Here is a 12282-nt window from a genome sequence, read left to right as displayed (position 1 = left end):
TATGCCCCCACAGTGAAAGGACATGTGGATCCAGAATTGGCCTCTACAGTCACTTACGGACTCTTTGCTAAAACCGTGTTTATGGAAGACAATCTTACTCAGCTACGAGTGATCACCAAAGAAGAAAGAAGAAGAAGATATCCTAAAGGTATCACAGTCTCCGTTGGCCTTCATTCGAAGGAAACCTGGCCCTTGGAAAGCACAGGAATCCCTGGAGTCTCTTGCTGCTCAGAGATTGGGGAACATGCAACAATTTGGGCCCGGTCTTATTCAACATCTTTATCAACGACTTGGATGATGGACTCAAGGGCATCCTGATCAAATTTGCAGATGACACCAAACTGGGAGGGGTGGCTAACACCGCAGAGGACAGGATCACACTTCAAAACGACCTTGACAGATTAAAGAACTGGGCAAAAACAAACAAGATGAATTTTAACAGGGAGAAATGTAAAGTATTGCACTTGGGCAAAAAAAATGAGAGGCACAAATACAAGATGGGTGACACCTGGCTTGAGAGCAGTACATGTGAAAAGGATCTAGGAGTCTTGGTTGACCACAAACTTGACATGAGCCAACAGTGTGACGCGGCAGCTAAAAAAGCCAATGCAATTCTGGGCTGCATCAATAGGAGTATAGCATCTAGATCAAGGGAAGTAATAGTGCCACTGTATTCTGCTCTGGTCAGACCTCACCTGGAGTACTGTGTCCAGTTCTGGGCACCACAGTTCAAGAAGGACACTGACAAACTGGAACGTGTCCAGAGGAGGGCAACCCAAATGGTCAAAGGCCTGGAAACGATGCCTTATGAGGAACGGCTAAGGGAGCTGGGCATGTTTAGCCTGGAGAAGAGGAGGTTAAGGGGTGATATGATAGCCATGTTCAAAGATATAAAAGGATGTCACATAGAGGAGGGAGAAAGGTTGTTTTCTGCTGCTCCAGAGAAGCGGACACGGAGCAATGGATCCAAACTACAAGAAAGAAGATTCCACCTAAACATTAGGAAGAACTTCCTGACAGTAAGAGCTGTTCGACAGTGGAATTTGCTGCCAAGGAGTGTGGTGGAGTCTCCTTCTTTGGAGGTCTTTAAGCAGAGGCTTGACAACCATATGTCAGGAGCGCTCTGATGGTGTTTCCTGCTTGGCAGGGGGTTGGACTCGATGGCCCTTGTGGTCTCTTCCAACTCTATGATTCTATGATTCTATGAATTCTTATTCTTGCACCAGGGACTGTTTCCTAACCTCCCACTCACTTACTTCCATATTTTAGGGTACCCTTGTACTTTGCCAATGACAGTAGTCTATTTGAAGCATTCTCCAGTCTGCTGGCATCCTTCTGTCTCAAGAGACAATGGAATGCATCTCCGGGGATGACGCCAAACTGCTGGAGAATCACAGCGCCTGCTGCGGCTGCAGAGATTGGCAATTTGTAACTCCCGCTTTGTTTTTGCTGTGTTAGCAGCACACTGACGTGGCCTTTCCGGGGTGCAAGCCTAGGCAGTGCTTCTGGAGGTCCCAGGCTGCCCAGATGACAAGACCCCACTCTTGGTTTTGCTGATGTGGTCCAAAAGAAAGCAGAGTAATATGTTTCGCATCTTCATGGCTGCAGGAGTTGCCAGACGGAGGTGTACCAGAACCCATCCAAACGTCTTAGGGACTTCACTCCAGATTTATGAGCCTTTTCTTCTCCCAAAGGTGTCCGGCAAAGCATGTTTTTACATGAGCAGAATGTGTCCTTTTATTTAAAATGCATCTCTGGGTTATTTGTGGGGTCTGCCTGGTGTTTTTACATGAGTCGAATGTGTGCTTTTATTAAAAATGCATCTCTGGGTTATTTGTGGGGCATAGGAATTCGTTCATTTTTAATTTTTTTTCAAAATATAGTCCAGTCCACGACATAGTCTGAGGGACGGTGGACCGGCCCACAGCTGAAAAAGGTTGCTGACCCCTGGACTACGGCCTGAGAATATCTGCCCTAAGGCAGGTAAAGAGTCCGTCCATAAAGGATGGGCTTTGGGGCTGCTGGTTGCAACTTTTTATTTGTTAATTTTTTTGTTACATTTTAGTGCCCTCCAGTGGTGCCAATTGGAGTAGTACAAAATCCTAACACAGGGCAAGTATGAACAAATATGGGGAGAGTGCCTGCCTAAGAGCAAAGATGTCTGGAATTGTACCCAAGAATTGTGTGTTTTTTTTATGCATGACACCCATGGGCATATACCTGATAGGGAGAGAGGCGGTTTCTTAGGTTTGTGGGGTCTAGGGTTGCCATATTTCAAAAAGTAAAAACCAGGACACCCCGAAAGTTGTTGAGCTTTTTAATTGTTGAGCTTTTTTTTAGACAAACCCCAAAGATCCAGGACAAAACGCTGCCTTTCGGAAATTTCCCCTGGGCTTCAATTCTGCCTTTGAAATCCCATTAATGCCCGGGAAAATCCGGACGTACGGCAGCCCTAGTGGAGCATCAAGGCTTTAGATGTCAAAACAAGACCTAGAATTAGGCTTGGAAACATAGAGGCAGCCAGTGCAAAAGGGACAGCAGCGCATCCTGTATACATCTGCCAAAAATGTGGGCCGCTGTGTTTTGCTCTGAGTTGTGTTCAAGGGTAGTCCTACATGAAGCACATTATGGTAGGCAAGCCTGGAGGTTAGAATATATCTTTTTAATTATAAAGCCGTGGAGAATGTTTCTTAATAAATAAGAGCACCTGTCTGAGAAGGGAATGGCTCATGTACTATTAGCCCAAAGACTAAATACTATTAGTCCCGACTAAAGAAGACTGGCAAACCAAGTTAATGGACTATGCTGAAAGGGCGAAACTAACTGGAAAGCTCAGAAATCAAGATGACAATTTTTTAAAAAAAGAATGGAAAATGTTTATTATGTATTTACAAAAGTACTGCGAACAGGTTAATACACTGGTAGAATTTTAAGAACACTTGTAATCTTAAGAGATAGTAAAGGAAATTTGAGGTTAAAAATATTTTGGAGTAGAAATAATATGCAGTTGAAAAGAAAACTTAAGGAATGGGGTGGGGAGGGAAGTCACGGGATTCAAAGAATCCCATTTTATGGATTTGATATGGTTTTTGTGTATTTTTTTCTATGTTGTATTTGTTATTGTGTATTTATTTATTTTTCTGTTTTTCTTTGCTACTTTTGTTGGAAAATTTGATTTAAAAAAAAAAAAAAGACAGAGAAAGGAATGGAGTCTGTACAACATGAAGCTGGTTAAAAGGTTTTTCTTTTTTTACCAATGTCCTCCAATGGCTTCTCAAAAAGTAGTCCTGGCTCTTGTACTCATCTGATCAAAAAGGGACATAGTTACCTCATGATCTGTCACAGGTCTATCACTCCCCTCCAAACATGCCATTAGTGTGGTTACTCCCCAAATATCTCACCCCTAAATGGTTTCTGTTTCAGTACCCGGGGACCTTTGAAGTAAGAAATTGCCTTATAACCAGTTCAGCCTATTTGACCAAGTACTACAGTACCGTCTGCTTTAATTGGCAGGAGCTCTCCATGGTCTCTCACAGCTGACTTTTCCAATGCTACTTGATCCTATTTAACTGGAGATGCCAAAATTAGAACCCAGGACCTTCTCCATGTGTTCTACCACTGAGCTGCCGTGTGTCTCCCTTACTCTTTAATCAGGGTGGTCTTGCTGCAAGAGTTGAGCCTCAGTGCTGTTTGACTTGTGATATTCAGATTTACCTTGATTTCCTTTTTTTTTTTTTTTTTTTAGCACAGAAGTGCAGCTCATACTTAATGTGCACATTTACTGGGAAGAAAGTCCCATGGTGCTCAGTGAGGCTTACTCAGGAGGAATGTGTTTAGAGCCAGAGCTTTCAGAGACAACTTTGGTGAACAGCGAAATCAAGCCCAGCCGCTGAAGTCCAACCAGGAGCTTGGGAAATTAAAAGGCCCTGAGCGACACTCTTCCTCCAGCGAGGCTCTCAATTAAATTTTGCGGCTCTTTAATAGCCACTCTTCCCCACCGCTGCCGTCTGTTGTTCTTCATGCAAACCGATCCTGGCATCCTCGGAAGAGGCTCTCAGGCCAGCAGACCGCTCTCCTTAGCAGCTAATGAAGAAGTCCATGGAGGCCACCTTTCCCAAGGCCGAGATGAGAGGCTGCTTTCCATCACTCCGCCTTCCCCTTGCCTCATCCTCTCCTCCTCTGTCTCCTGGATAATCCAATTTGCCTCAACAATTGATGAAGTCAGAAATGGCCCCAAGAAACAAAATAGCTTCCTCCTACCCATTGTGGTTTTTTTGGGGGGAGTTACATGAACATTTAATCTTGTCCAAAGGGCCGTCTTTACCCGAGGGTGCAAGGGGTGTGGGGCACCCAGGCGCAGAATTCTGGGGGGAGCCAGGCGCCTGCCGCTGAAGCTGCCTAAGCTCTTAACTATCTACCTGTTGTGAAATTATAAATAATTTTGATCAAGCTAGAAAAACAAAATACAGTCATACCTCAGGTTGAATGTGCTTCAGGTTGAGCGCTTTCGGGTTGCGCTCCACGGCAACCCAGAAGTAACAGAGCACGTTACTTCCGGGTTTTGCTGCTTGCGCATGCGCAGATGCTCAAAATGACGTCACACGCATGCGCGGAAGCGGCAAAACGTGACCTGCACATGCGCAGTCGCATCTTACGTTCTATTCAGTATGCGAACGGGGCTCCGGAACAGATTCTGTTCGCATCCCGAGGTACCACTGTACACATATACCTAGCTATTACCAAAATGTATACCTACTGTTTCACTAAAGGACTTTCGACTTTGTGCGTTCATTTACCAAAGACGCACTGCACCAGCAGTGGCACTTGTCATTCACAACGGTGGCGCTTGTCAGACTCAGTGACGGTGCTTGTCATTCACAGCGGCGCCGTGCACGCGAAATTAACTCTTACATCAAAATTTTATGTTACGTATTGTATTGAGCTGCTATGAGGCAGCGGGGTCAGCGGCACCTTTGACATGGCTGATGTTTCTCCTAAGTAGGTGCCTAAACAATACTTATAAGTTTAAGTGTGATGTTTTACAGATGGTATATAACGCCAGTTAAACTGGCCAAAATGTATAAAACATGCAATAAGTGTTGGAAATGTAAAGAAAAAGAAGGTACTTTCTATCATATGTGGTGGGAGTGTAAAAAGGCGAAAGACTTCTGGGAAATGATATACAATGAATTGAAAAAGATGTTGAAATATACGTTCGTTAAAAAACCAGAAGCCTTTCTATTAGGAATGGTAGGAAACGAAATCAATAAGAGAGACTGTAAACTGTTTCAATATGCAGTGACTGCCGCAAGGATACTTCTGGCCCAAAGATGGAAACAGGAAGAAATTCCAACAGTGGAAGAATGGAGAAGGAAATTGACTGAATATGCAGAATTGGACAAATTGACTGGGAAGATTCGATACCGGAAAGACCAAAAGTTTATCAAGGACTGGGGGAAATTTACAGAATATCTGAAAAATATATGTGATGTACAGACAATGCTTGTTGGTTTTGAAGAGACTCTGTGAAATAGTAAGAAATACTGCAAAAAAGAGAGTAAGAGGAAAAGGAGTGGGGAAAGGCAATATTATGTTTAGAAATGCGTCAATAAATAGAAATTTTTCGAAAGATTGACAGAGAAACTGAGGGAAGTAAAAAATTGAAGCATGAGTGTAAAACAATTTGTTGATTGTATAAAACTTGTTTGGAAAATGAATAAAAATTATTTAAAAAAAAAGTTTAAGTGTGATGGTGCTGTATACTTAAATATAAGTGTATTGTAAATAAATAAGCAAATAAAAAAGTTTGTTTCTTTTTCCTCCAGTCTTTTGTAAACAAGAGATAAGGCATAAGCGTGGTGTCTGACATAAGCATAATAAAATTTAATTGGGGGGCTAAACTAAATTTGGGGGCGCTGGACGGATCTTTGCACCCCGGCAGTGCATATGCTAAAGACAGCACTGCTTGTCCAGGAACCCCTTTGCCATGGAGGAATTACATCCTTTAAAAAGAGGGTTATAAACACCAAGCGCCAGATGCACTGCTGTAGTCTTCTGCGTTGCCCTAATAAGGATTTGGGGAGTTTTCTTGTGGGCTGCCATTTCTTTTCTTGAATAAGCCGCTCTGAACATTTTTCAGACCCTCCAAGCGTCCCTATTTTCCAGGGACACTCCCGAATTTACGGAAGCCATCCCGGTTTCTGATTTGATCCCGGAATGTCCCGCTTTTCCTTAGGACACCCCTATTTTCAACGGAGAAATGTTGGAAGGTATATTTTCTGCATCAGAGTAAGCTGAGGGAAAAGGGTGAGAAAGAATATAATAATAATAATTAATAATAATTTATTTATACCCCGCCCATCTGGTTGGGTTTCCCCAGCCACTCTGGGCGGCTTCCAACCGAATATTATTATTTATTTATTTTTTATAAATATTTTATTAGATTTTCTTATACAAAGTCAATAATGTAATACAAAAGAAAGAAAAGAAAAAAAGATATAAGAAGAACCAACTTTCCAAACCATTTTTACCAATCTAGTCGGACTTCCCCACATCTTCCAGACCCTGCGTTCTTTACAATAAAAACATCAGCAATTTGTTACCTTGTTTTATACCTTGCTGTATCTTTCAGTTATTATGTTTCTAAATTAAAAATGCTGTTTCCCAATTACTTATACCTTTAAATAAACATAATAAAGTTACTTCACGTTTCTACCTTGTCTTTCTTATAACTTAATTTCCAATTCATCAAATCTAGTTGCTGAAGCTATAATTTCCAAATCATGCACATTCTTAACATTCATATAGTTTAAAATGTTTTTGCAAATAATCCTTAAATTTTTTCCAGTCCTCTTCCATTGTTTCTTCTCCCAGATCACGGATTCTGCCAGTCATTTCTGCCAATTCCATATAGTCCATCAATTGCGTCTGCCACTCTTCCAGTGTGGGTAGATCTTGTGTCTTCCAGTACTTTGCAATTAAGATTCTTGCTGCTGTAGTTGCATACATAAAAAAGGTTTTGTCCTTCTTTGACACTTTCTGGTCCACAATGCCCAGAAGGAAGGCCTCTGGTTTCTTAGGAAAGGTATATCTAAATACCTTTTTTAACTCATTGTAAATCACTTCCCAGAAGGTCTTCACTTTTGGGCAGGTCCACCAGAGGTGAAAGAATGTCCCTTCAACCTCCTTACATTTCCAACATTTATTATCAGACAGGTGATATATCTTAGCAAGCTTGACTGGGGTCATGTACCACCTATATATCATTTTCATAATGTTTTCCTTCAAGGCATTACATGCCGTGAATTTCATTCCGGTGGTCCATAACCTTTCCCAGTCCTCAAACATAATGTTATGCCCAATATCCTGAGCCCATTTTATCATGGCTGATTTAACTGTCTCATCCTGTGTGTTCCATTTAAGCAGCAAGTTATACATTCTTGAAAGTACCTTAGTCCTAGGTTCCAACAACTCTGTCTCTAATTTCGATTTTTCCCCCTGGAATCCTGTTTTTTTATCCAATTTAAAAAGCTCTTGAATTTGAGCATAATGAAACCAGTCTTGCACCCTATTCTTTAATTTTTCAAAGCTCTGCAACTTCCAATTGTCTCCAATTTTTTCAATTATTTCCCAATACTTCGGCCAATTGGCCTCTGTATTGAGTCTTTTTCGAGCCTTGGCCTCCACTGGTGATAGCCACCTCGGGGTCTTACCCTCTAGTAGGTCTTTGTATTTTATCCAGACCATAAATATTGCTCTTCTGACAATATGGTTTTTAAACATTTTATGGATTTTTACCTTGTCGTACCACAAATATGCATGCCACCCAAAAGCATTATCAAACCCTTCCAGATCTAGGACATCAGTGTTCTCAAGGAGCAACCAATCTTTCATCCAGCAGAAGGCCGCTGCTTCATAATATAACCTCAGGTCTGGCAGGGCAAACCCCCCTCTTTCTTTTGAATCAGTTAGTATTTTAAACTTTATCCGGGGCTTTTTGCCCTGCCAAACAAACTTAGAGATATCCTTCTGCCACTTTCCAAAACATTCCACTCTGTCCACAACCTGTAGAGTTTGAAACAGAAATAACATTTTCGGCAATACATTCATTTTTATAGCTGCAATTCGACCCAACAAGGAAAGTTTCAGTCTTGACCAAATTTCCAAATCTTTTTTGATTTCCAACCAACATTTTTCATAATTATCTTTAAATAAATTCAAATTTTTAGCAGACAAATGAACCCCTAGGTATTTCACTTTTTTAACCACATTCAATTCTGTCTCTTTCTGAAACCCATCTATTCCTATAGATGTCAAGTTTTTTGCCAAAACCTTAGTTTTTTGCTTGTTCAACTTAAAACCCGCCACCCGACCAAATTCATGGATCAGTTCTAAAGCTCTTTTTGTACTAGATTCTGGCTCCTGTAATGTTAAAACCAAGTCATCTGCAAAAGCTTTCAGTTTATATTGTTTCACTCCGACCTGTATTCCTTGCACCAACCGGTCCTCTCTAATTGTGTTCAAAAGCACCTCCAGGACTGAGATAAATAAAAGAGGGGATAGTGGGCACCCCTGTCGTGTCCCTTTTTCAATTTTGAACTCCTCTGTCACCACATTGTTCACTATCAACTTAGCTTTTTGCTCTGAATAAATTGCTTCTATTCCATTTTCAAACCCCCGTCCCACTCCCATCCCTTCCAAGTTTCTCTTCATAAACTTCCAAGAAATATTATCAAAGGCCTTCTCCGCATCAATAAAAATTAGCACAGCTTTCGTATTGATATTAGTTTGTAAAAGTTCCAAAATATCAATAATGTTCCTAGTATTATCAAACAAATGTCTCCCTGGGAGAAAGCCTGCCTGGTCCTTATGAATTACTTCATTAAGTACTTTTTTAAGTCTACTTGCCAAAATATCCGCAAAAATTTTGTAATCCACATTTAGGAGTGAGATGGGACGGTAGTTCTTAAGTTGAGTCTTTTCAGTTTCTAATTTAGGTATCAGTGTGATGAAAGCTTCTTTCCACGTTTCCGGTGCCCTCTTCCCCTCCATAATCTGATTACAAACCTCCATTAGCGGTAATATCAAATAGTCTTTTAATGTCTTATAGTATTTGGAGGTAAGTCCATCTGGGCCTGGAGATTTACCTAGTTGCATATTCTGAATGGCACCCTCAATTTCCTGTTGTGTTATTTTACAATTCAGGATTGTTCTTTTTTCCTGTGTTAGTTTTGATAGTCCATTAATTTTTAAAAATTGGTCTATCTCAGTTTCTTTCTGTGGCCCCTGTGTATAAAGTTCTTTAAAATATCTCTGGAAACACTTTCTAATTTCTTCTGGTTTCTGAACATTTCTCCCTTCAATCTCTAGGTTAGTAACTGTATTCAATTTTTGTCTCTTTTTCAACTGCCATGCTAGCAGTTTCCCACATTTATTTGCTGATTCAAATGATCTTTGCTTCATTTGTTTAATTTTCCATTCAATCTCTTGATTTATCAATTTCGAATATTGTGCTTGATGGAATTTGATTTCTCTCAGCACCTCTCTCGACTTTGGTTTTGTTCTCAATTTTTTCTCTCCATCTCTTATCTTCTCTAAAATTTTATCCTTTTTTTCACTCCAGAGTCTTTTCTTAATCGTGTTCTGTTGTATCAGAAACCCTCTCATAACTGCCTTACTTGCGTCCCAGACTGTTCTTTTTTCCACCGTAGTGTTCAAGTTTATTTCAAAATAGTCTTTTAAAGTTTTTTGGGCCTTCTTCACAATCTCCTGATCTCTTAATAGGGTGTCATTCATTCTCCATCTAAAGGAGCCGGTTGGAGTTAGTCTCAATTCCACTTTCAAAGCATTATGGTCGGAGCAGGTTTTTGGGCAGATTTCCACTTTTCTAGTCTTCGGTGCCAGCCCTCTAGTTGTCCATATTTGGTCGATTCTTGTCCATGACAAATGGGCCTCAGAAAAGAAAGTTCCTTCTTTACCTAGGGGATTCTTTGTCCTCCATATATCAATCAAATCCATATTGTCGGTTAATTCAAAGAAAGTTTTAGGTAGTCTGCCATCTTTTGTTAAGTTTTGATTTTGTGACTTATCCATGTTTGTAGATACCACCAACCGAATATTAAAAACAGTACAGCATCAGACAAGAAATGAATTAGTCAGTATCCTATCCAAATCTTAAGGAGCCCTTGCACTATTCCACAGAAGTTAGCCCCCACGTGAGCAGAGAGTCGACCGTGTTTGTTTACAAATTGCATATACCGTATATTTCCATGTGTAAGATGCCCCCATGTATAAGACGCTCCCTACTTTTGGGGACCACAAATTTAAAAAATGGGCATATGCACTTTCCATGTATAAGACTTTATTTTAAAGTAAAAAAAACCCTAGTCTTATACACGGAAAAGTATGGTAATTTTGGGCCAACTGTGCAGGGTCTGATTTTTTTTTTACACAAAAAAGTCTGATGTTTTATTGTGCTTTTAATTCTGTTGGGAGCCGCCTAGAGTGGCTGGGGAAACCCAGTCAGATGGGTGGGGTGTTATGTACTGAAGTTCTCACCCTGGGCCAGCAGGGGGATACTGTAGATAGTTATGCAAATGAAGGATCGAAAGTGACGTTCAGTGATTGGATAGTTTTAGAAAATGGCAACAGTTACATTGTTCTGGAGCTCTATATAAGCAGGCTGACTGAGCTCCTCAGTTAGTTCTGTTCCAGCTTACAAATAAAGAGCTGCTTTGGAAGAATCGCTGTGTCTTCTGATATGTTCGCCCACAACTTAACATGGGGTATTATTAATAATAATAATAATAATAATTCACTCCAAGGAAATCAAACCCTTGGAAAGCACATGGAGTGCTAAGGTTGACATTTCCCCCAAAAACAGAGATGTTCCTTTTGGGTATAATAAAGGGTGAGATACCTAAGAATGCATTAAATCTTTTTCTTTATGCAACTGAATAGCCTGTGCACAAATTCAGAAGGACAAAAACAGTTCCAGCAAAAGAGGATTGGCAGAATAAGTTAATAGAATATGTGGAGTTAGCAGTGCTGACTGCAAAGATAAGAAACCAGGACGAACATAACTTGTAAGGGAGGAATGGGAAAACTTTGGAGAATATTTAAAGGATTATAACACATAAATCTCCAAGCAGGACTAGATATATGAACAACAGCTAAATTAATTAGGTGTAGAAAGATATGCCGCACAACCAAGAGTAAAAAGGAGGGAGGTGAGGGGAAGTCAAATAATGTAGAAGAATAATGAAGAATATTGTGAAATGGATGTACCAATTTACTGTGAAAACATAAAAAAGGAAAGTGCATGGAGACCCTGAGTCCCTTGGGTCTATAATGAGTCATGTTCCTGAAGGTACATTCTTTCACCTTTGGTGGACGTGCCCAAGGATTAAGGTTTTCTGGGAGATGATTTATAATGAATTAAAAAAGGTATTTAAATATACCTTCTTGAAGAAACCAGAGGCCTTTCTCCTGGGCATAGTCGGCCAATCAGTGTTAAAGAAGGACAGAACTTTCTTTATGTATGCTACAATAGCAGCAAGAATACTTATTGCAAAGCATTGGAAGACACAAGATCTACCCACACTGGAGGAATGGCAGATGAAAATGATGGACTACATGGAATTGGCGGAAATGACTGGCAGAATCCGAGACCAGGGAGAAGAGTCGGTGGAAGAAGATTGGAAGAAATTTAAAGACTACTTACAGAAATATTGTAAAATTAATGAATGGTAGAATGATGACGGATTGAACTTAAGCGGTTTCTAGCTGTAATGGTATAAAAGAATATGGAAAAATTGGTTTTTAATACGTAAAAATTTAATGTTATAATATATCAAGATTAAAGATTAGGATTAAAAAGGAGGGAAAGGAATTGCTGGACCAACAAATTGAATTGGAATACAAAAGAGGGAGGTATGAGGAGGTCCGGGAAACAAGTAAATGTAAGAGAAGTGATGAAAAGACGGAATTGTTTTTAACTGCTTTTTTCTTTTTTGTATTTTGTATTTTTCCTTTTTATTGTTAATTTTTCTTATTAATGCAATCTTTTTCTTTTGAAATTCTAATAAATATCATTAAAAAAAAAATATAATGAGTCATGTTCCATAAAATCAGTGTTTTGTTAAATGTTAATGGGGGGGGGTCTATTCAGTCCTGATGCATTAATATAAAAAACAGCAAAATCAACAGTGTGGGTTTTAGTAAATGTTTACAGTTATATACTGATTACTGATTCATAAAAAATAAAAGGAATACTGTGCTTGT

The sequence above is a fragment of the Podarcis pityusensis genome (assembly GCF_964106645.2).
Source record: "Podarcis pityusensis genome assembly, chromosome: 14".
Taxonomy (NCBI): Eukaryota; Metazoa; Chordata; class Lepidosauria; order Squamata; family Lacertidae; genus Podarcis; species Podarcis pityusensis.
The sequence above is the reverse complement of the archived record's forward strand: the minus strand, read 5'-3'. Positions refer to the sequence as shown.